Below are 25395 nucleotides of genomic sequence, written 5' to 3'. Positions count from 1 at the left end.
TAATCTCCCATCAATATCCAAGAATATATGCATTATAAACAAGAACACAATTAAGAAGGATAAAGAGTATAAATTTTCATGAATTTATTTACATGCAAACTTCAAAACTCAATTAATTGCGGGATTTAAATGAAATCTATGCCATGCCAAAGTGATAGGTCCTCTCATTGATATACACTCCAACACTCACGTGTTTAGGGCTTATGTGTTTAAATCTCTCAAATTCAATCAATGAATATGTTCTACCATAAGCTTGCTCTTCAATCTCATCTCCATTACTAACATATTAGAAGCAATGCATGAATCAAAAGGTCTTATTTCCGGTTGTAATGGGGCTAAGGTTAAGGTGAGGTAAAAGAGAGTAAAAGAGAAGGTTCAAACCAAAGAAAGTAGAGCATTCTAAAAACTGATATTTCAAACAAGATATTCCATCAAAGCACATAAATTTTCCATCTTTAATCACCAATGCTTAACTTTTTTTTTTCAAGCTCTTTCAACATAAAATCTTAAGAACGTAAAGGAACATTTCTTTCTTTCTTTCTTTCTTTCTCTTTTTTTTTTTTTTGTATTTTTTTTTGTTTTTCACCTTTGGCAACTTGCCCATATTTTCATCAAGCATCACTTCTTCTTTCTTTTCACATAATTTCCAACCATAATTCCATAAGATATCACAAGTATATGCTCTACTAATCTTTGGCCAGGGGAAAGGAAAACATATATAAAGTTAAGGCTTATACATGGATAAAGCAAATAAAAGATAAACAAGCTCAAAAGGGGCTCACTAAGGATAATATGCTTTAGGTTGGCTTTTTTTTGGCTCAAGTGATTAAAATTCCTATTGCCTTTATCATCTCCATGTATATGTGTAATGCGAATGTAATCTCAACAAGATATGAAGCAAGTTCTAGAGATGCATATCATTGAAAGAATGCACAATCAAAGAATATAATGTTGAAGGCTCAAAAGCTTGCATTAGTATTACACTATAAAGTCAACATGGCATATTCTCAAAGTCAATCCCTAAACCAATTAAACCTTAAAATTTGCATGCATACTCCTTCATTTGATTTATATCTTCATCTATCTCAATTAATTCTCATAAATAATACTCATATTCTCAAAAACCAATGGAAGTTAAAAAGATCAAACATAATTTTTTTTTTTAAGAACAACAAAGAAAACTAAAATAAGAAAACCAAAATTCTCTCAATACCCCCACACTTAAAACACAACATTGTCCTCAATGTTGAAATAAAAGCAAAGGAACATAAGAGAATGACATAAAATAAATTAAAATGCAAAAAAATAAAAGATAACGAAAAAGAAAGCAAATCTGATTTTTTTTTCTTTTTGTGCTGGGTTGCCTCCCAGTAAGCGCTTTTGTTTTATGTCATTGGCTTGACATTTGGCATGCTCATTCTTCATAGATTGGTTCAGCAAACTCTACAGAAGCGGTGAGTTCTGTCTTCCAACCTTCATAGAAAGGTTTCAAACGATGCCCATTTACCTTGAGTACTTTGTTGGTTTCTAAACTTGTAATTTCAACTACACCATAAGGAAAAACATTAGAAACAACAAAGGGTCCAATCCAACGGGAGCGCAACTTTCCAGGAAAAAGTTTCAAACGCGAATGATAAAGAAGGACTTTGTCCCCAACATTAAATTCTTTTCTTATAATCATTCGGTCATGGAGACTCTTAGTCTTTTCTTTGTAAATCCTTGCATTCTCATAAGCATCATTTCGAATCTCTTCCAACTCTTGCAATTGCAACTTTCTTGCAATCCCGACAACATCATAATCCATGTTACATTTTTTAATGGCCCAAAAAGCTTTGTGTTCAAGCTCCACCGGTAGATGACATGCTTTTCCATAAATGATCCTATAAGGTGACATTCCTATAGGTGATTTGTAAGCAGTCCTATAAGCCCAAAGTGCATCACCAAGTCGTAGACTCCAATCTCGCCAGTTGGGTTGCACTGTCTTCTCCAAAATGGACTTGATTTCTCGATTTGAAATTTCAGCTTGGCCATTTGTTTGAGGATGGTATGCTGTGGAAGTCCGATGAGTCACATGATATTTGCGTAACAATGCTTCCATTGAACGATTGCAAAAATGAGTACCACGATCACTAATGATAGCTTTAGGGATTCCAAACCTGTCAAATATATGAGTCCTGATAAAATCTAAAACAATCTTAGCATCGTTAGTTCGTGTGGCTTTTGCCTCAGTCCATTTGGACACATAATCAACAGCAAGAAGGATATAAAGATTGCCAAAAGAAGAAGGAAATGGACCCATAAAATCAATACCCCAAACATCAAAAATTTCACTTACAATAATATTCATTAAAGGCATTTGATTCTTATGAGTGATATTACCTATTTTTTGGCATTTTTCACATGATTTGCAAAAATGATATGCATCCTTAAAAATAGAAGGCCAATAAAAACCACTTTCAAGTACCTTGTGGGCCGTTCTTTTTGCTCCAAAATGCCCACCACAAGAATGAGAATGACAAAAGGTAAGAATGGAATGAAATTCATCTTGTAGTACACATCTCCTAACTACTTGATCCACACAAAATTTCCACAGATAAGGAGTATCCCAAAAATAATATTTAGCATTAGCTCGTAACTTGTCTTTTTGGGATGTAGACAAACCTGGAGGGAATTCTTTGGTGACTAAATAGTTCACCAAATCAGCATACCATGGTCTTGTAGAGGAATGTAACACATACAACTGCTCATTAGGGAATGTCTCTCGTAATGTTTCGGTTTGTATATCCTTAGTCCTTAGTCGGCTCAAGTGATCAGCCACATGGTTTTCGGCACCTTTTTTGTCTTTAATCTCAAGATCAAATTCTTGTAAAAGCAAGATCCACCTAATCAATCTTGGTTTGGACTCCTTTTTCTTCAAAAGATACCTTAAAGCTGCATGGTCAGTAAAAACAATGACTTTTGTACCAAGTAGATATGACCTGAATTTTTCAAGAGCAAACACTACTGCAAAAAGTTCCTTTTCAGTTGTATGGTAATTGCATTATGCTCCGTCCAACATGCGGGGAGCATAAGCGATAACATGCAAATTCTTCCCTATTCTTTGCCCAAGGACAACCCCTATCGCATAGTCACTCGCATCACACATTATCTCAAAAGGCTCATCCCAATTTGGTGGTTGGATGATAGGTGCAGATGTGACACGCTTTTTAAGCTCATCATGGGCATCTTTACATGCTTGATCAAACACAAAATCCACTTCTTTAGCTAATAGTTTGCACAAGGGTGATGTAATCTTCAAGAAATCTTTGATAAAACGTCGATAGAAACCTGCATGGCCAAGAAAAGAACGAATTTCCCTCACGCAGGAGGGGTAAGGCAATGATGAAATAACGTCTATTTTAGCTTTATCAACCTCTAATCCACGTGAAGACACAACATGCCCAAGAACTATTCCTTGTTCTACCATAAAATAACACTTTTCATAGTTTAAGACAAGGTTGGTTTCAATGCACCTTTTCAAGATCAAAGATAAATTTTCTAGACATTTATCAAAAGAATCACCATACACTGTGAAATCATCCATGAAAACCTCAATTATTCTTTCAACATAATCAGAAAAAATACTCATCATGCATCTTTGAAAAGTTGCAGGTGCATTACAGAGACCAAAAGGCATTCTCCTATATGCATATGTACCAAATGGACATGTAAATGTAGTCTTTTCTTGATCCTCGGGATTAATAACAATCTGATTGTATCCACTATATCCATCAAGAAAGCAATAAAAAGACTTACCTGCTAGACGTTCAAGCATTTGATCCATGAATGGTAATGGGAAATGATCTTTGCGTGTAGCAAGATTTAGCTTTCTATAATCAACACACATTCTCCATCCACTCGAGATGCGAGCAGGAATGAGCTCATCCTTTTTGTTTTTCACCAACGTGATTCCGGTTTTTTTGGGCACCACATGGATTGGCGCTACCCATTTACTATCCGTGATGGGATAAATGACTCCTGCATCTAACAGTTTCAAAATTTCAGCTTTCACTACCTCCATCATAGGCGGGTTCAACCTTCTTTGCATTTCCCTTCTTAGTTTCGCATTGTCCTCCAATAGTATGTGATGCATACACATTGAGGGACTAATGCCCTTGATGTCAGCTAAAGTCCATCCAATGGCCGTCTTGTGATCACACAACAACTTCACAAGTTTTTCCTCTTGCGTATTTGTCAAACCTGTTGCTATAATAACGGGAAGTGTATTGTTTTCACCAATGAATACATACTTCAAATTATCGGGCAAAGGTTTCAATTCTAACTCGGGGGCCTGTAAAATAGATGGCAAAAGCTTTTTATGTGAAAGTATTAAATCAACAAAGACATTACCATGGGGAACAGTTTGCAAAGATTGCAAAGCCAATGCTGATTCGTGCACATTTTGGGGAACACATATGTGCCTCTCCATCTTTTCTATATCGGTAAAATCATAGCCATAGCTCAAGGCTACACTTAATCCATCCTCACACTCAAAATCAAAAACTTGCTGCACATACTTATCAACTTGGTCATAGCATGTGATAGAATAAACATTGCTATAAGGATATTTCATTGCATCATGAAAATTAAATTCAATCTTTTCATCTCCTACTTCCATAGACAAAGTATCCTTACCACAATCAATCTTTGTATTGGCAGTTTTCAAGAATGGTCTCCCAAACAATATAGGAGTGCTGTTTGATGAATCATAAGAGTCATGTTCCATATCAAGAATATAAAAATCACATGGAATGATCAAACTATCAATCTTGACTAGGACATCTTCTATCACACCAAGTGGGTAAACAAAACTCCGATCCGCAAGTTGTATTACAATGCTAGTTTTATTCAAAGGCTCAAGACTAAGAGAATCATAAACATGTTTGGGCATAACACTAATGGATGCACCTAAATCACACAAGGCCCTTTTAAAACTAGCATTACCAATAACACATGGGATAGTAAACGCACCTGGGTCCTTTTGCTTCAAAGGCATATTCTTTTGAACAATAGCAGATACAACTTCACCCATACTTACTATTTCATGACCTTTCAGTTTGAAAGCTCTCTTGGTAGTACACAACTCTTTCAAAAATTTGGCATACTTAGGAATTTGTTTGATAGCATCAAGTAAAGGAATGTTGAGTTCTACTTTCTTGAAGACCTCTAAAATATCTTTTTCTTTGTCCTCTTTCTTTGACCTAGAAGAACTCATAGGAAAGGGTGGAATTGTTTTAAAACTGGAATTTATTAAGTGAGGAATTACCTTTGGAGTGTTAGTCTTTGTTTCAGTTTGTGGAGAAGGAGGGTGTTCCTTCTTTGTACTCAATTCAGTTTCTATCTCTTCTTCTTCCTCCATCTCAATTTGTTTTAACCTTTTCTCTTCAAGTTCTTTCCCACTTCGCAGCATGATCGCACTAACATTCTCTTTTGGATTCAATGCTTGGGAGGGCAATTTTCCATTCATTTGTGCTTCCAATTTCCCCACACTTGAAGCTACTTGCCCCATTTGCTTCTCCAAGTTGTGAATACTTGACCTTGTTTCCTGTTGAAAAGACATGACATTTTGTTGCAAAGTCACAGTGTTAGAAGCCAAAGTTTTCATCATCTCACGAAGATCATCATTGGATGAAGACCCCATAACATTGGAGTTTGTGAATGGAGGAGGCTGTCTTGCTTGATAATTCTGTTGGGATTAAAATCCATTGGGATGGAATTGTCGGCCTTGATTGCCTTGTTGAGGTTGGTTCCCATACCGTAGGTTAGGATGATCTCTCCATCCAGAATTGTACGTGTGGGAAAAAGGATCATACTTACGCTGAGGTTGTCCATTAAATGCTCCATCAACTGCATTAGCTTGTTCAATGTAATCTTCTTGCATTGTTGGGCACATATCTGAAGTATGTCCTTGTAAGGAGCATATGCTACAAGCTTTCACCTGTTGTACATTGCCACAAGCCAAAGAACGCACAAGAGAAGTAAGATCATTAACTTTATTCTCAAGGTTAGAAATACTTACCTCATTTACTCGTTTGTTTGCGAAGTCTCCACGAGTGCCAAACTGTTTTGAGTTGGCTGCCATGTTTGAGATTAATTGGCGTGCAGCCTCGGGTGTCTTATCTACCAATGCCCCTCCACTTGCAGCATCAATGATACTACGGTCAGTAGGTATCAATCCTTCATAGAAATATTGAATGAGCAGCTGATCGGGTATTTGATGATGAGGGCACTGAATACATAGTTGCTCAAATCTTTCCCAATACTCGGAAAGTGTCTCTCCATGAGATTGTCGAATCCCACATATTTCTTTTCTTATGTTGGCAACTCGAGATGCTGGGAAATACTTCTCAAGGAAGATCTTTTTCATGCCATTCCAAGTTCCAATTGAACCTGGGAGAATGGAGAAAAGCCATGCTTTTGCTGCCCCTTTTAAAGAGAAAGGGAAAGCTTTCAACTTAACCTGTTCTTCGTCAACTCCATTCGGTTTCATGCCAACACAAACCATATGGAACTCCTTAAGATGCGTATGAGGATCTTCTCCTGCAAGACCATTAAATGTTGGTAGCAAATGTATAAAACCAGATTTGAGCTCAAAGTTTACACTATTGTCGATGTTTATGCACAATGGCTGATTTTCCACGTTAGGAGCAGCAAGCTCCTTGAGTGTTTGTTGTCGTGCATTAGCCATGGTGTTGAGGCGAGTTTCCTTTCGTAACCTGCGTAAAGTTTTTTCTATTTCGAGATCTAACTGCACTTGACTTTGATTAGTAGAACGGGTTATTGACATAAAGCATCAAGAAAACTCAAAAGAAACCAACCACGCAAGAGATCGAAAACAATGCAAATTGTACGAAAATCTTACGTTAGAAAACTAAAACTGCCTAAAAACCCTAGAAAACAGCGGAATTTGGCCTTGATAGAGTGGGGCTAGTGGTGTACCACAAGTTTTGTTTAGAACGTCGTTTTCCTTCAAGAAACAAAAGGCCGAAACCTAATTCCACCAAAAAATCTGTTTTGAACATTACCGTTGCCGCAAGTGAACAGTACCGCCGCAAGCAAAAATTCTGTTTCTCTTTTTTTTTTTCCAGAAATATAAATAACAATCACAGCAACTAAAACTAACAGTAAAAACACAAGAATCAACTAAAATTACATTCCCCGGCAACGGCGCCAAAATTTGTTGCGATGTCGTGGTCGCACAAATTAAATATCCTAGCTTCAAACACAACACACAAGATAATATAGAGCAAGCAAGGGGTCGATCCCACGAGGAAGATTTAGTTCAGATTTTTATGCTATACGTTATGCAATTTAGGGGGGTTGGATGTTATATAGGCTAAAGAAAAAATAAAACAAAAAACTATCAAACAAAATTTAATAAGATCAGAAAATTATCAAGAGAACAAACCTTGGTCGCAATCACACATCCACCTATAGAAATCAGAACTGATCCTTGAAACAAAATTCCAGTTTATATTTTGAATTTTTATCTTTTCTTAACGTTGGTTAATTAACGGATCCGTCGTATAACTAACCCTAACCAACAAATAATCACAGTGTCCGCACTAATGATTTAATCCAATGGCAGCCTTAAGATCTAGATAAATTCATTATCTTAACAACTAAGTTGTCTGCTTATGTTGCTTTGATCGAATGTTCTCCCTAAGATTAATAACGTAGATCCGCTACAATTATTAAACTCAGTTGCTTCACAAGTTCATATACCACAACTCCGGTTTTGATATCAAACTTAGGAATAAATTGTCTATAATAATAACTTAGAGTCCGCTCTAGCAATTAAAATAAACAATCATAGGAAAAATAAGCATAGGAGAACAAACATATTCATCATATAAACTGAAAAGAAAAGGTAGAATAGATCTCACAGTTCTTGAAATCTGAAGCTTTCCTTGTCCTTGCAACCAAGAAAATGAGTTTAGCCTTGCATGTTTATTGAACAACTAATCAAAAAGATGGAAGAATGCATGATTTAGGGTTTCTTAGAGTAGGGGGGTGTTTTTCTCCTCTTAGGTGGCTGCCCCCCTTCTCTTCTCTCATTCTTTTTATACGCTAGGAAACCCTAATCTCTATTTTACAAAATAGTCCTCCCTTAAGTAGACAATTTACATTTAAGTAGTTCAATAACTATTTTCCTAAAAAAGGAGAAATAACTTTGCATGAAATCTTCAAGCTTTGACTTATAGGAGCTACATTGCTGAAATAAAAACTTGGATGTCGGTTTAGATGCTTCGGAACGTAATCTACACTCGTTTCTTCACGAAACCTGTTTGCTGGCAGAATTCAGTTGTCATCTTTGAAAAATCATATCTCCCTCATATGACATCGTTTTTGGCTGAAATATGGAGAGTTTATAGACCTTTGAGTCAGGAATCCAAAACAATTGAGTTTGCATCAATTGGACTTTTGTAGCTCTAGATATTCAAGTCGGACTGACCGAAGGTCAACACTGGCAGATTGCGAGATTTGACTTTGAAAGCTGTGATTTCCATGCTCTTCCTTATTTTATTGTCTTGCCTTATATTTCCAGAAAGGTATGGATGTTAGCTTTTTAATGCCACTGGAATCACTTCATTTCAACCTTTAGAGCTCACGTTCTGCACAAAACATGGACTGAACGTCAAATCTGCCAATTACCTTCAATTTACTCCTTTTTGCATCTTTCATCCAAAAGTGCCTTCAAAACATAAAACAAAGAATATCAAGGCATTTTATATATAAAACATAGGCAAAACACTAGTTAAATGTGGGTGAAACTATCGAATAATATGGTTGCATCACTCCACCTCCTAGAAGAAATCTTGAGGAAACATTGCATGCATTCATTGAAAAGCAGGAGACAATCAACACTCAACTTGCTCAAAGCATGACAGATTTTAAAGATGCTCTTGCAAAATTAATATTTGCTCTCAGTTTCCAAGAGAAAGGCAAGTTTCCATCTCAACCACAGCAAAATCCAAAAGGGCAATACAATGCAAATGCGAGTAGTTTTGGAAGCCAACATATGGATCAAGTCAAACCAGTCATCACTCTTCGTAGTGGTAAGGTTATTGAAAAACCCATTCTTGAACCTTGTGAGAAAGATGAAGAGTCTATCTTTGAGTGTAATGAAGAGGTTGAACCTGAACATTGCAAAGAAAAGGCTGATTACCCGCCAACACTCCCATTTCCTCATACCATGACCAAACAAAGAAAAGTCAATCACAACTCTGAAATCTTTGAAATTTTCAAACAGGTAAGGATCAATATACCTTTGTTGGATGCTATTAAACAGGTTCCTTCCTATGCTAAATTTTTGAAAGATCTGTGCACCGTGAAGAGAAAACTGAATGTGAAAAAGAAAGCCTTTTTAGCCGAACAAGTAAGTGCCATTCTTCAAAACAATAATGCTTTGAAATATAAAGACCCTGGTTGTCCTACAATTTCTTGCTTTATTGGAGAACATAAAATTGAAAGAGCCTTACTTGATCTTGGAGCTAGTGTGAATTTACTTCCATATTCAGTCTTTCAAAGTCTCAATCTAGGTGAGTTAAAACCAACCTCTGTAACTCTTTTACTTGCTGATAGATCGGTAAAAGTGCCTAGAGGAATAGTTAAGGATGTGTTAGTACAAGTTGATAAATTCATTTACCTTGTAGATTTTGTTGTCTTGGATACACAACCTGTTGAAGCATGTAATTCAATTCCTGTCATTTTAGGACGTCCATTTCTTGCCACTTCTAATGCATTGATTAATTGTAGGAATGGACTGATGAAGCTATCATTTGGAAACATGACATTGGAGATGAATATTTTCAACATTTACAAGCAACCTAGAGATGATAATGATTTACAGGAAGTGGACTTTATTGAAAAATTAGTTCATGATCAATTTCAAACCACTTCTAATGAAACTGAGATTGATGAATCTGATGATTTGCAAATGGTCTACTTTCAGGAATCAAAGGCATGCAATTGGAGACCATAAATTGAAGAATTGCCACCACGATCAATTAAGCCCATACCTTCAAGTGTTCAACCACCAAAACCTGAATTGAAGTCGTTACCATTTAATCTCAAATACTCATTTTTGGGAGAAAATGAAACTTTTCCGGTAATAATCTCTTCCAAACTTAATGCACATCAAGAAGGTAAGTTATTACAGACTCTGAAAATGCACAAAAATGCATTAGGATGGACCATAGCTGACATAAAAGGAATTAGCCCTTTGGTGATTGATGATTCATTTGATGATTGTTTGACTAACTTAGAAAAGGTTTTGAGCAGGTGTGAAGAAAAGAATCTTGTACTAAATTGGGAAAAATGTCACTTTATGGTAACAAACGGCATTATACTTGGTCACATTGTTTCATCAAAAGGAATTGAGGTTGACAAATCTAAAATCGAGTTAATTGCCAACTTACCAACACCAAAATCTGTTAAAGATGTTAGATCATTCTTAGGACATGCTGGTTTTTACAGAAGGTTCATCAAAGATTTTAGTGTAATATCTAAGCCCTTGAGTAACCTTCTAACAAAGGATAATATTTTTGAATGGACTGAACATTGTGAAGAAGCCTTTGTTAAACTTCAAAACTTGCTTACTTCTGCTCCTGTCATTCAACCTCCTGATTGGTCATTACCTTTTGAAATAATGTGTGACGCTAGTGATTATGTCGTGGGTGCTGTCTTGGGACAAAGAAAAGATAAGAAACCTTATGTGATTTACTATGCAAGTAAAACTTTAAATAGTGCTCAAATGAATTACACCACCACTGAAAAAGAATTACTTGCAGTAGTATTTGCTTGTGATAAATTCAGATCTTATCTTGTTGGCTCACCTGTTGTTTTTAGTGATCATGCAGCATTGAAATATCTTCTTTCTAAGAAAGATTCTAAGGCTAGATTGGTGCGGTGGATTTTGTTACTTCAAGAATTTGATATCACAATCAAAGACAAGAAAGGCACCGAAAATGTTGTTGCAGATCATTTGTCAAGATTGACAACAGATTTGAAATCTGACATCACACCAATCGATGACTACTTTCCCGATGAATCTTTATTTTCCATTTCTACGATGCCTTGGTTTGCTAATATTGTTAATTTTCTTGTTTTAGGACAATTGCCAGCTCATTGGAGTACCCAAGACAAAAGAAAGTTCTTGAACGAAGTGAAGAACTTTTATTGGGATGACCCTTATTTATTCACATATTGTCCTGATCAAATATTTCGAAGATGCATTCCTGACAATGAGGTAAGTAGTGTCATTAAATTTTGTCATTCTGAGGCATGTGGGGGTCATTTCTCATCAAGAAAGACAACTGCAAAAATCTTACAAAGTGGATTTTATTGGCCCACCATGTTCAAAGACTCACATGCATTCTGCAAGACTTGTGAAAATTGTCAAAAGTTGGGATCTATTTCAAAACATCACATGATGCCTTTAAATCCTATTCTTGTCATTGAGATCTTTGACTGTTGGGGTATAGATTTCATGGGTCCATTTCCTCCATTATTTGGTTTCGTGTACATATTAGTCGCAGTAGATTATGTTTCAAAATGGATCGAGGCAATTCCAAGTTGAAACAATGATCACAAAATAGTGATAAAGTTTTTGAAAGATAATATTTTGAGTCGATTTGGAATCCCTCGAGCCATAATAAGTGATGGTGGAACACATTTCTGCAACAAGCAATTTGCTTCTTTAATGAAGAAATATGGAATCACACACAAAGTTGCCACCCCTTATCACCCTCAGATAAGTGGACAAGTAGAGCTTGCTAATAGGGAGATCAAACAGATCTTAGAGAAAACGGTGAACCCTAATCGGAAAGACTGGTCTTTAAGACTTAATGATGCATTTTGGGCTTATCGAACTGCATATAAAACATCATTAGGTATGTCACCTTATAGACTAGTATATGGAAAACCTTGTCACTTGCCTGTGGAAATTGAACATAAAGCTTATTGGGCTATTAAAGCTTTCAATTCAAACATTGATGATGCTAGTCAGCTGCGAAAATTGCAAATAAATGAGCTTGAGGAAATTAGAAATGATGCATATGACAATTCAAGAATTCATAAAGCAAGAATCAAAGAGTTTCATGACAAGAAAATACTGAGAAAAACATTCAATGTTGGTCAAAAAGTCTTGCTTTATAATTCTCGACTCCATTTATTTCCTGGAAAACTAAGATCAAGATGGAGAGGTCCTTTTATTGTGAAACATGTGTATCCATATGGGGCATGTGATATCGAGAATCCAAAGAATGGCAATGTTTTCAAGTTAAATGGGCATCAGTTGAAAGTTTATTTTGACAATTTTTCAGTTGAAAATGACTCTACTGAATTAAGTGATCCTGTATATAAAGATTGATTCTTTTTCTCACATTGTTATGTGTTTGTTTTGGTGTATCTTTTGTTTTGCTAGTTTCTCTCACCCCGGTCAAATGGCGGATAACGGTACTCCGTGACTTTTAAGTCGGTTCTTTCAGTTTCCCATGATAACTGATATTTGTGTATATAATTGTGCAATTCTCTGCTCTTTCTTCTTTCTTTGAATCTCCCATCCAATTCTCATTTGAAAATGGACACCACTCTTGAAAAATTGAAAAAGTATTTTCCCGCTCTGCCTCAGAATGCGATTACAAAAATTTACCGTGCTAGGTGTGAAAGATTGAGGTTGTTAATGAACCATGGAATTCCTGAAGATATTCGTTGGCTGATTGAAGCAAAGGTCCGATTATCAAGTGAGTCCTCCAATTCTTTCATTTCACACATGCCTGGAACATGTAAAAGCACTTTTGCAAAGAAACGTCGTGCAAAACGACTGAAAGTCTATCACAGATGTGCCAGATGGACTTGTAATGGGACATGTCGTTCTTTAGGAATGGTATCTTTAAACCGTGAAGATAAAATACAATTCATTAAGGATGGCCTGAGTAAGGGGTCTTTAGATAATCTTTTGTTGACCCTTGAGACGCATCCTAGTGGAGATGTGCATCATGTAATTCATGATTTATGGTCACAATTCCATAAAGAACATGATCGACTTAGTCTTGGGAATCTGACTAAAAAAGACCCTGTTTGCCAGTTTTTAAGAAAACTGGATGGGAAGCCTATATCCGACCCATAGAGGGCGTTTAAGCCGTTCTTGGACGTAAAACCAAGGGAAGATGTAAGCCACAATCACAACTACCTGTACATACATGCTTTGTCAAAATAAATAAATAAAGAGAGAGAGTGTGAGACATAGCTGGCCTATATATAGGTGGTATGATTGCATTTTCACTTTTTCATCTATAAATTCTTCTCTTCCTTCCGTTCATTTCTACTCATCCCATACATTCATCAAATATAGAAGTGTGTAGAAATGGCAGGTTCCTCAAGTCATCACATAAGAAATATTTGTGTTTTCGGTGGATCCAGTCTTGGGAAAGAAAAAGAGTTTTTAGAATCAGCAAATCATCTTGGTCAGGTACTAGCTGAGAGAAAGATTCATTTAGTGTATGAGGGAGGCAGCCTTGGGTTAATAGGAGGTGTGTCAATGGCTGCATTTTTAGGAGGCAGTCAAGTTTTGGGGCTTGTCCCCAAAGCTTTAGCAAATGGGGACATCATTGGAAAAACAATTGGAGAGGAACTACAGGTCCCAACAATTTCTGATCGACTGAATGCCATGTTTAGCCATGCTGATGCCTTCATTGCCTTACCTGGTCTGGGCACATTGGAAGAGATCTTTCATATTTCATCTTGGGCCCAACTGCACATTCACCATAAACCTATAGGTTTGTTAAATGTTAATGGTTTTTATGATAAGTTGCTGTCTTTCCTTGATCAAGCTGTGGAACAGGAATTTCTAACATCTTCAGCACGACAAATCATAATCTCTGCTGCTACTGCTGAACAATTGATTGACCAACTACAATCTTTCATCCCTGTCATTGATCCTTGCATGAGTCGCCTAGATTGGTCAACTAAGGAAAGCCGTAAAAAGCTTAGATTAGATTTGAGCCTTCATCTGTGAAACCTTGTGTCTTTTGTTTTGTTACTTCTTATATTTGTTTAAGTGTGTTTCAGGTTTATCATTGTTCGTTGTTTCAGGTGATGTCTTCTATACTCTATCTTTCTACCTTAGGACATTGAGGACAATGTCTCGTTTTGGTTGAGGGGCGAGGGTAGTAGTTTTTTTTTTAAAAAAAAAACCTAACCAGCTAACTGTTTTTGTTTATTCTTGAGACGCATCTTAGTAAAAATTTTCTAATGGTTATTTGCAATATTCATAACAAGGCCTATTAGAATACTTCTTGAAATATTCAGGTTTACAAACTCTCACATTGTTATCACTTAATTCTGCTCCTATACTCATTTAACAAGTATTATTACACCTTCATTTTCACACACACACTTTAACATATGATTTTGGGTTGCACATTGGATTATTACATTATTTATGTTCTTTTGTTGAAGGTAACAACTAAGGGTAAGGGATAATATATAATTTGCAAAAAAAAATAAAATGATGATAGTATTAATGATAATAAAAACGTAGATAAGTTTGGTTTCGTAGCCTCCCTAACCTAAGCAATTAAGCCCGAAGGGGTGTTTTAACACCTAATACCCTAAAGTCAACTGACTTGGGAGCTATTGGCCCAAAGCTTGTTACATGGGTTAAGGAGAAAAGCTTAAGGGAATCAAACATTGCACTATCTACGTATCAGTATTTGCAACCCGAGTTGTTAAGCTCGTAGGGGTGCCTCAACACCTAATGCCCTAAGACCACCTGGTCTGGGAGTCATTAGCCTAAAACTCGTTACATGGGTTAAAGATACATTGTGTTTTAAGTTGTATGTGTATATATATATATAAAAAAAGAGAAAAAAAAAAGTAATAATAATAATAATCCCAACCCAAGGAAGTTCACCTTAAACATTTGAACATAATATTGTTTTCTTCCAACAAAAGCCCCATCATCTATGTTTTCATTTATTGAGCACATAAAAAGAAGGTTTATTAATATCTTGTTTAAGAAGTATGAAGCAGTAATATAAATTTAATGAGAGTTTGTTTATCTGGATAGATTAATAGAAGTTGAATGATGAATGCCTTGCTTTGTGATACTTGCAAATTGTTTCTCTATTTTAACGTTTTAGATTACTAGGGAGTAGTAATAAGCTGGTTGGGGGGTGTGATTAGTACTTAAAAGTGCATGTTTATCAAGGTTTTATATCATCATTTTGGACTTGAAGTATCAATAACTCCTTAACTAAAGCATGTTTTATAATAACAAGTTTGATACTATAAGATACCTTAATTTATGGTAAATGCTCATCTTAAATGCACGCCTATCACATAAATAAAAGGATTGATTGATGAGTTTAAGTATTGAAAGTGAAAGGACAAAGAGATGGCCAAACTTAGAAAAGAGATGTCGGTGCAGTCCAAACCGGAACATTGCTCGGTAATTGGAGCATATCTGGAGCTCTAGATCTCGGATTTAGGTCCATTTTATATGGATGGAAAGGTAAGACAAAGGCCTACAACTTTCATGCGGAGGAAGTCTGTTTTAAAGTCCAAACTGAAAGAACAACGAAGAAGTCCGAAGTTGTCCTGCAGCCCAGACACTATTTAGTGTTCAACCCATATCTTGAGTTCTAGAAGTCCAAATGACCTCATCTTTTTTTTGTTGAAAAGCTGAGACAATTTCCTATAACATTCCTAAGGATTCTGGGCAAATTATGATGTTAGCAATGACGTCTTGTTCAGACAAGAAGATAAGGATTGTCACCAAGTCAAGATGTGGCCACCCACTCATCAATTAATTAACAAATCAATAGTTCCAAATTTTGGCCTATAAAAGGAGGCACTTACCATGTATTGAGGCATCTTGGTTTCCATATCAAGATCATGCTCTTTCTTTCTCTCTTGTTCATTTATGTTTCTTTCTTCCATTATGCACTTCATTTCCTTTCCTTTACTTAGTTAACTTCTTTCTCATTTATGTTCTTATCTTGTTCATTTATGTTTCTTTCTTCCATTATGTTTAGCTAAGTTAATTATGTCAAGGTGAAAAGGGTACACTAATGGTGTAAGAACAAGTATAATATAAACTTAACATGGACCTTAACGTTGGATACTAACATGTTTTATATTTGTTATCTTGTTCACTTTTAATACTTTGCTTGTTAAATGGCTAATCTAGATTTATGTTGTATAACACTTTGTACAACAAATACTTGGCACTTTCATAGCCCATACTGTATGGTATAACCGACACCTGAGCTATAAAAGGAACTTGATTTGTTGTTAACATAAGTTATAATCATGAATGCCTGCCAACATTTACAAGTATTAGTTTTATTCGAATAAGATAACTAATGTAATCATGTTAACAATTTATAATCTGATTGGAACCTCCTTTATGTGTGGTTTCCAATTGAGTAATAAGAGTTTATACTATACTTGTTTGAAGTACCATTAGTGGATCCTCTAACCTTGACATTTGTTTTTATCATTGTTTAATCCTTATATTAATCTTCCAACTCAAGTTCTCATTAATTTCTTCCTTCTCTTCTTTATTATTGTTATTACTATTACTATTATTATTATTATTATTTGTTCATAAACTCAGTATATAGGCTGGAAACCTGTGATCCGATCTTTTAGATCATTCTCAAGTGTAACAACGCCACGTACTGAGTATTATTATTATTATTACTATTATTATTATTGTTGTTGTTGTTGTTGTCTTGTTATTTATAATTTATACAATTAAGCTCTCTATGGTTCGACCCCGGTCTTGCCGGGTTATTTATTACTTCGACACTCCTGCACTTGGGAGAAGACATCAAGCTTTTGGTCGTGTCATAATCCTAACCAACAAACAATCAAAGTGTCCGCACTAATGATTCAATTTGATGACAGCTTTAAGAACTAGATAATTTCATCAAGATAAACATACAAGCTGTCCGCAGCTTGTGTCACTTTGTTTAAATGTTCTCCCTAAGTTCAATAATGTAGTTCCGCCACAATTATCAAGCTTAGTTGCTTCACAAGTTTGTATATCACAACTCCGGTTTTGATATTAAATTTAGCAATAGATTGTTCACAACAATAACTTAGAGTTCGCTCTAGCAATCATCAACAACAATCATAGGAAATATGCATAGGAAAACAATCATAATCATTCATAACATAAACTAAAAATAAAAGGAAGAATAAATCTCATGATTCTTGAAATTCGAAGGTTCGTTGTGTCCTTACAACCAAGAAAAGAGCTTAGCCTTGCATAACTATTGAACAACTACTCCTAAAGAATGAAGAGAGCATGATTTTTGGGTTTGTAGAGGAGAGAATTTGTGTTTATTCTCTGCTAGCTGCTGCCTCCTTCTACTCTCCCTCTTTTCTGCTGGCTGCTACCTCCTTCTCTCTTTCTTTTTATATGCTAAGAAACCCTAGTCTCTATTTTACAAAATAGTCCTCCCTTAAGTTGACAGTTTACATTTAAGTACTTCAATAACTATTTTCCCTAAGAAGGAGAAATAGCCTTGCATGAAATCTTCAAGCTCTGACTTAAAGGAGCTAAATTGCTGATATAAGAACTTGGATGTCGATTTAGATGCTTCGAAATGTAATTTGGACTTGTTTCTTCACGAAACCTGTTTGCTGGCAGAATTCAGTTGCCATCTTTAAAAATTCATATCTCCCTCATATGACATCCTTTTTCGCTGAACGTTTGAGCGTTTATAGAGCTTTGAGTAAGGAATTCAAAAAAAATAAGTTTGCATCAATTGGACTTCTGAAGCTCCAGATATTGAATTTTAAATGGGCAAAGGTCAACATTGGCAGACTGCGAGATTTGACTTTGAAGGATGTGATTGCCATGATCTTTCTCTTTTTATTTTTCTTGCATTACATTTCCAGAAAGGTATGGATGTTTAGTTTTTAATGCCACTAGACTCACTTCATTTCGATCTCTGGAACTCACGCTCTGCATAAAACATCGACTGAATGTCAAATCTGTAAATTACCTCCAATTTACTCCTTTTTGCATCTTTCATCCGAAAGTGCCTTCAAAACATTAAAACAAAGAATATCAAGGCATTTTACATATAAAACATGGACAAAACATTAGGTAGATGTGGGTGAAACTATCAAATAATATGGTTACATCAATTGCACGATGCACATGTCCACTAGGATGCATCTCAAGAGTCAACAAAAGATTATCTAAAGACCCCTTACTCAAGCTATCCTTCATTAATTGTATTTTATCTTCACGGTTTACAGATATCATTCCTAAAGAATGACATGTCACATTACAAGTCCATCTAGCACATCTGTGACAAACTTTCAGTCGTTTTGCACGATATTTATTTGCAAAAGTGCTTTTACCTATTCTAGGCATGTGTGAAATGAAAGAATTAGAGGACTCACATAATAATCAGACCTTTGCTTCAATTAGCTAGCGAATATCTTCAGGAATTCCATGATTCATTAACAACCTCAATCTTGCACACCTAACATGGTAAATTTTTGCAATTGCATTTCGAGGCAAAGAGGGAAAATATGTTTTTAATTTTTCAAGAGTGATGTCCATTATCAAATGAAAATTGAAGAGATTCAAAGAAGGGAGAAAGAGCAAAGAATTGCACAAATATATACAGATATTAGTTATTATGGGAAACAGAAAGAAACGACTTAAGTCACGGAGTACCGTGATCCGCCATTTGACCGGGGTGAGAGAGATTAGCAAAACAAAAGTTACACCAAAACGAAACACAAAACAATGTGAGAAAAAGAATCAATCTTTATATACAGGATCACTCAATTCAATAGAGTCATTTTTAACTGAAAAATTATCAAAATAAACTTTCAAACGATGCCCATTTACCTTGAAAATATTGTCATTCTTTGGATTCTCGATTTCACAGGCCCTATATAGATACATATGTTTCACAATAAAAGCACCACTCCATCTTGATCTTAGTTTTCCAGGAAATAAATGGAGTCAAGAATTATAAAGCAAGACTTTTTAACCAACATTGAATGTTTTTCTTCATATTTTCTTGTCATGAAACTGTTTGATTCTTGCTTTATGAATTCTTGAATTTTCATATGCATCATTTCTTATTTTCTCAAGCTTATTTATTTGCAATTTTCGCAGTTGACTAGCATCATCAAGGTTTGAATTGGAAGCTTTAATAGCTCAATAAGCTTTATGTTCAAGTTCCATAGGCAAGTGACAAGGTTTTCCATAGATTAGTTTATAAGGCGACATAACTAATGATGTTTTATAAGCAGTTTGATAAGCCCAAAGTGCATCATTAAGTCTTAAAGACCAATCTTTCCTATTAAGGTTCACTGTTTTCTCCAATATCTGTTTCAAAAACTTTATCACTATTTTGTGATCATTGTTTCGACTTGAAATTGTCTCTATCAATTTTGAAACATAATCTACTGCGACTAATATGTACAAGAAACCAAATGATGGAGGAAATGGACCCATGAAGTCTATACCCTAACAATCAAAGATCTCAATGATAAGAATATGATTTAAAGGCATCATGTGATGTTTTGAAATAGATCCCAACTTTTGACAATTTTCACAAGTCTTGCAGAATGCATGTGAGTCCTTGAACATGGTGGGCCAGTAAAATCTATTTTGTAAGATTTTTGCAGTTATCTTTTTTTAGGAGAAATGACCCCCACATGTCTCAGAATGACAAAATTTAATCACACTACTTACCTCATTGTCAGGAATGCATCTTCTAAATATTTAATCAGGATAATATTTGAATAAATAAGGGTCATCCCAATAAAAGTTCACTTCATTCAAGAACTTTCTTTTGTCTTGGGTACTTCAATGAGCCGACAATTGTCCTGAAACAAAAAAATTAACAATATTAGCAAACCAAGGCATTGTAGAGACGGAAAGTAAAGATTCACCAGGAAAGTAGTCATCGATTGATGTGATGTCAGATGTCAAATCTATTGTCAATCTTGACAAATGTTTTGCATCAACATTTTCAGTGCCTTTCTTGTCCTCGATTTCTTCCTGAGAATAAATCATTTGTAATTTTTCAGATTCATCAAACTTAGTTTTACTCAAGGTAGATTCAAATTGATCATAAACTAATTCTTCAATAAAATCTACTTCTTGTAAATCATTATCATCTTTAGGTTGCTTGTAAATGTTAAAAATATTCATCTCCAATGTCATGTTTCCAAATGATAGCTTTATCAGTCCATTGCTACAATTAATCAATGCATTAGAAGTTGCAAGGAATGGACGTCCTAAAATGACAAGAATTGAATTACATGCTTCAACAAGTTGTGTACCCAAGACAACAAAATCTACACGGTAAATGAATTTATCAACTTGTACTAACACATCCTCAACTATTCTTCTAGGCACTTTTACAGATCTATCGTCAGGTAAAAGAGTTACAGAAGTTGGTTTTAACTCACCTAGGTTAAGATTTTGAAAAACTAAAAATGGAAGTAAATTCACACTAGCTCCAAGATCAAGTAAGGCTCTTTTAATTTTATGTTCTCCAATAAAGAAAGAAATTGTAGGGCAACCAGGGTCTTTATATTTCAAAGCATTATTATTCTGAAAAATGACACTTACTTGTTCGACTAAAAAGGCTTTCTTTTTCACATTCAGTCTTCTCTTCACAGTGCATAGATCTTTCAAAAATTTAGCATAGGAAGGAACCTATTTAATAGCATTCAACAAAAGTATATTGATCCTTATCTGTTTGAAAGTTTCAAAGATTTTAGAGTTGTGATTGACTTTCTTTTGTTTGGTCATGACATGAGGAAATGAAAGTGTTGGCGGGGAATCAGCCTTTTCTTTGCAATGTTTAGGTTCAACCTCTTCCTTACCCTCAGAGATTGACTCATCATCTTTCTCACAAGGTTCAAGAGTGGGTTTTTCAATAACCTTACCACTGCGTAGAGTGATGACTAATTTGATTTGATCCATATGTTGGCTTCCGGAACTACTTGCATTTGCATTGTATATTGCCCCTTGAGATTTTGCTGTGGTTGAGATGGAAACTTACCTTTCTCTTGAAAACTGAGAGCAGATGTAAATTTTGCAAGAGTAACTTTAAAATCTATCATGCTTTAAGCAAGTTGAGTGTTGATTGTCTCTTGCTTTTCAATGAATCCATGCAATGTTTCCTCAAGATTTCTTTTAGGAGGGGGGCATAAGGAGGTGCATATCCATGAGAATTTTAGAAATTATGATGTGCTTGAAATGGTGGCTATGAAGTTTGTGCATTGTTGTTATCACTCTTTTAACTGAAATTTGGGTGATTTCTTCAACCAGGGTTATACGTTTGTGAGTATGGGTTATGATTGGGCCTTTGAAAACTATTTAAAGCATGGCTTATTCATGGAGGCATTCCTTAAAAAAAGGCAAGGTTGGACAATCATTGGTTGCATGTTCATTGGTTTCACAGATTTGACACATAATGTCTTGAACAGATTTTAATTGACCACTCTTTTTCAATTCTAATGCCTTGACTTTTCTAGCTAAAGATGCAAGGCTTGGAGGTCATGATCTTCCCTAAGGTTGTCCATAGTTCCACTAGATATATGAGGTTGAGTTTTACTTGGTGCCTTATAAGTACATATAGTGTCCCAATTTTGAGCATTTTCAACTAGCAAGTCTAGGTACTCCATTGCTTCATTAGGGTATTTATCTTCAAAAGTTCCATTGCACATCAATTCCACCATTTGCCTATCTCTAGGTATTAACCCTTCATAAAAATGTGAAACCAATCTCCATGTTTCAAAACCATGATAAGGGCAAGTATTAAGCAAGTCTCGATACCTATCCCAACATTGGTAAAATATTTCTTCTGGTTTTTGAGTGAAAGTGATGATTTGTTTTTTGAAAGAGTTTGTTCTGTAAGACGAAAAAAACTTCTTTAAAAATTGTTGTTGCATTTCATCCCAAGCACGAATAGATCTTGGTCTCAAATTTTGTAGACATATTTTAGCCTTATCTTTTAATGAAAAAGGAAAAAAGCTTTAATCTGATGATGTTCATGCTATAATTTGAGTCATTATATGTGTTACAGAGCTCCTCAAATTCCCTTAAATGCAAATTCCATACCCTATTCTTCATCGTTTTCCATTTCCATGAGACTGGCCATTTCTCTCTCCCCATTGGTTGATGAAGTTTTCTTGCTGTCTTGCTTTCCAGTGCCTTGGGTTGCTGGTGTGTGTTCGATTTATCTATCTCTTGCTGATGTCCATTGCTGCTAGCATGGCTTGTGGTCTCTTCTCTTAATGAGCTGTAGTTGTGATTGGCTGCTCTCCTACTGTCCCCTCGATCGTGGTCCTCAGAGATGGTCTCTTCTTGGTCGTGCCCCTTCAGAGATGGTTTTTGAATTTTTCCGTGTCTTCAATGGCGAGGTCATACTACTAGTTAGCTTTTATTTCACATGCTGGAACTGCTGTTGCATGGATCTGCATGTGTTTTTACGTCAAGTGCTTTTCTGATTGGCTGGTTTCTTTTTTCTTCAATTGTTGTTGCTCGTGGTCCTCCTGCATAGCTTACATGTGGGGGACTCCTTTTGGTAGCTTTTGCTGTTTATTTAATGCTACATCCATCAGGCACCCCTCCTATTTTGCGTGGATTTTCTGCATGGCTTTCATGGCTTCCTATCGTGCTCATCGGCTTGTCTGTTCTTGAATTCAGCTTGTGGGTTATTGGCTCGGTCTCTTTTTGTCCTGTGGCTGTTGCTGATTCATCCTTGTCGGCTTGAGGCTTGCAATAGTGGGTTGCTGTTGTTCTGTTTTCCAAGATGTTCCTTTATCATGTTCTTTGCTCTATGTTAGATACTTGGCTGAGCCTCTCTCATCTCTGCATGGATGGCTGATGATTTTCAATCCTCTTCTTCATGGTGCTTCATTTTCATGAGAAAAATCATTTTCTCATCAACGTTGCTGGATGTGCATGATTCCTCATTTCTGCATGGCTTGGGTATGCATGGGCTTTTGTAAGGTCCTTAGTCTCTACATGGTCTTTCATTTCATTTGGATGGGTGAGAGCTTCTGATTGGCTATACCTTGTTCTCTAAACGTGATGATGAAAGGGCTCTGCATGCTCTTGCATGTGGCCTTATTTGCTTGGTGATTCAGCTGCTGACTGCTTATGTTGACACCGATTATGTGCTTTCTGGCTGATCTTTTAACATCTGTCTTCATTCTCTAGTGTTATCTGCTCCTTGTATCTGCATGAATGAGCTGCTACCCCCTGTTCTTGGCTTCTAGCATATTAATGTGTTCTGGCTGGGTTGTCTCTGTCTCCGTCTCTGCAAGGAAGACTTTCTACGTCTCTGGATGGCTGATTGTCTCTTCATGGATGGTTGAAAGTCCTTTCTGTCCCTGCATGTTAAGTCCCAGCGATTGCCTCCGTTTTAGATGATGGTTTGTCTCTGCATGGATGAGATTCTGCTTTGTTTTTTGCTTGGATGGCTGGTTGCTGCACTTCTCCTGCTGCATGGAAGAGCCTCCATCTCTGCTTGGAGGAGTCATCGTCTGCTGCTGCCGTTGGCTTGCGTGGTTGCTGTTGTAGCTGCTTCATCTCCTTGTCGGCTTGCGGGTTGCTCTCGTGGTTTGATTTTCAAATCAGTCTGAGCTATGTGGTCATCTTTCTCTATTGTAAATTTTATCAGGATGTCTTTTTATCCTATCTTTTGCTTTGTGTTAGGATGGGAACCTTGTAATATGTGGTTCCTCTCATACCCGTGGTCTTAATTTATTTGTTTCCACAATGGCTTGCTATATAGCTCACTAAGGGAGTCTGTTCCCTTTTGGTTTATCCTTGTTTCTGAACTTGCTGGCTCTCCAACATTGTATATTTTTTTTATCTTTTTATACACTTACATTTTGATTAAAAAAAAAAAGTAAGGATTTTCTAGGTCTAAGTCATAAAAAGAAGGTAAAAATTGATTAATGTTTGGTTTAAAATTAAAATGATATGCATCAGGAGGGAAAACTATGCATGAGAATACACTTATTCTTGTGGGATTCATGTGGTCTCTAAATGTTCTCACACGGTTATTCTCATTATTCTCATTATGAAGCAATTGGTTATCTTCTTCGACCATATTTTCTAAAAATGAGAGGATAACCTACAAAGTCTACCACTTAATAAACGTGACCAAACTCTCATACACGTGTAAGAAGAAAATGAAAGGAAGAAAAAGAAACAAAACAAAACAAAACAAACAAAAGTTAGATAAAATGAAAAGAGAAAAGAGAAAATAAAATAAATATTATAATTTATACAAGAATTTACCTCCCCGGCAATGACGCTAAAAACTTGACATGACCAAAAGATTGATGTCTTCTCCCAAGTGCAGGAGTGTCGAAGTAATAAATAACCCAACAAGACTAGGGTCAAACCACATGGAGGTTAAGTATATAAATTATCAATAACAACAACACGACAAAAACAACAACAATAATAACAACAATAATAACAATAATAGTAATAATAGTACTACTAGTAGTAGTAGTAATAGTAATAATAAAGAGGACTTTGAGATGTAAGATTAATGTGAGGATTAAACAATGATAAAAACAAATGTCAAGGTTAGAGGATCCACTAATGGTACTTCAAACAAGTAAAGTATAAACTCTACTATTATTGCAAGAGTATCTTTAAAATCTGTCATGCCTTGAGCAAGTTGAGTGTTGATTGCCTCTTGCTTTTCAACGAATGCATGCAATGTTTCCTCAAGATTTCTTCTAGGAGGTAGAGCATAAGGAGGTGCATATCCATGAGAATTTTGAAAATTATGGTGTGCTTGAAATGGTGGCTATGAAGTTTGTGCATTATTATTATCACTCTTCCAACTTAAATTTGGGTGATTTCTCCAATCAGGGTTGTATTTTTGCAAGTATGGGTGATGATTGGGCCTTTGGAAACTATTTAAAGTATGGGCTTGTTCATGAAGGCATTCCTTGAAAGAAGGCAAAGTTGGACAGTCATTGGTTGCATGTTCATTTGTTTCACTGATTTGACACATAATGTCTTGACTTTTCTAGCTAAAGATGCAAACTTGGCTTGGAGGTCATGATCTTCCCTAAGGTTATACATACCTCCACTAGATGTATGAGGTTGGGTTTTACTTGGTCCCTCATAAGTGCTTGTAGTGTCCTAATTTTGCGCATTTTCAGCTAGCAAGTCTAGGTACTCTATTGCTTCATTGCATGCCAATTTAACCATTTACCTATCTGTAGGTGTTAACCCTTCATAAAATTTTGAAACCAATCTCCATGTTTAAAAACCATGATGAGGGCAAGTATTAAGTAAGTCTCAATACCTATCCCAAC

At 35.8% G+C, this 25395-nt stretch overlaps 1 pseudogene; it reads left to right on the top strand.

Annotated features, from left to right (window-relative positions):
- The window catches only part of LOC118049081 (uncharacterized), a 29426-nt pseudogene extending 6609 nt beyond the window's left edge, over positions 1–22817 (top strand).
- The last annotated feature ends 2578 nt before the right edge of the window (positions 22818–25395 follow it).

The sequence above is a fragment of the Populus alba genome, chromosome 12 (genome assembly GCF_005239225.2).
Source record: "Populus alba chromosome 12, ASM523922v2, whole genome shotgun sequence".
In the NCBI taxonomy this organism is placed as follows: domain Eukaryota; kingdom Viridiplantae; phylum Streptophyta; class Magnoliopsida; order Malpighiales; family Salicaceae; genus Populus; species Populus alba.
The sequence above is the reverse complement of the archived record's forward strand: the minus strand, read 5'-3'. Positions and strand labels throughout refer to the sequence as shown.